We start from the raw sequence: 718 nt of genomic DNA, 5'->3' as shown, positions 1-718 counted from the left end.
TGCATTAATAATGTGCAGCAAATGTGTAAATGGCACTATGTGTGATTGCCTTTGTAACAAATAAGGTTCAAGATAGAATAATTGGTGAAAATCTAGGTACTGAATGGGTTGGGTATGTGTGACCCCGCCTGTCACATAACTACAACCCTGCTGAATTAACTGATTCCCATGAAGTTAGAACAATAGGAGGAATCCAACCGATCACCGAACAACCAGGAGGCTCAACAAATCAAAATCTGTGACTTTATTTACATTAAAGATAATAAAGGCCAGAGAGAAGGGCACAAAATGACAGATACAGGAATAGTAATCTCCCAAATAAGATGCCCACAGTACCTGATATTCCCAGGTGGTCTCCCATCCAAGTACTGACCGGGCCTTTCCTGCTTAGCTCCCGAAATCTAACAATATCGGGCGTATTCAGGATAGTATGGCTGTGGGCAGATATTTAGGGAAGATGGAAGAAAAAGAACAGAACTTTCTGTACTCAGTATGGGTCAACAGTTTTGAGGTCAGTCCACTAACTTTTCCAGATGAGAGCATGTTTGATAAATCTAGATGAGAAAAAAGGTCTCACAAAGCCTCAGTGACTACCTCTTGGCAAGGATTTCAGTATTAAAAAAAATACATGGCTGAAATATTCCCTCCAGCATACAGTAGATAAAGCAATCTCCATCTGCAATAAATTTTAATATTTAAAAGAAAAGCATGTAAAATA

The 718-nt window shown here is 39.0% G+C and overlaps 1 pseudogene; it reads right to left on the bottom strand.

The window, feature by feature from the left end:
* Nucleotides 1–324: 324 nt before the first annotated feature.
* LOC134896900 (5S ribosomal RNA) lies at nt 325–442 on the bottom strand (annotated as a pseudogene).
* Between the last annotated feature and the right edge of the window lie 276 nt (nt 443–718).

This window comes from Pseudophryne corroboree, chromosome 3 (assembly GCF_028390025.1).
Source record: "Pseudophryne corroboree isolate aPseCor3 chromosome 3, aPseCor3.hap2, whole genome shotgun sequence".
Lineage (NCBI taxonomy): Eukaryota > Metazoa > Chordata > Amphibia > Anura > Myobatrachidae > Pseudophryne > Pseudophryne corroboree.
This window is presented reverse-complemented; position numbering and strand designations above follow the sequence as displayed.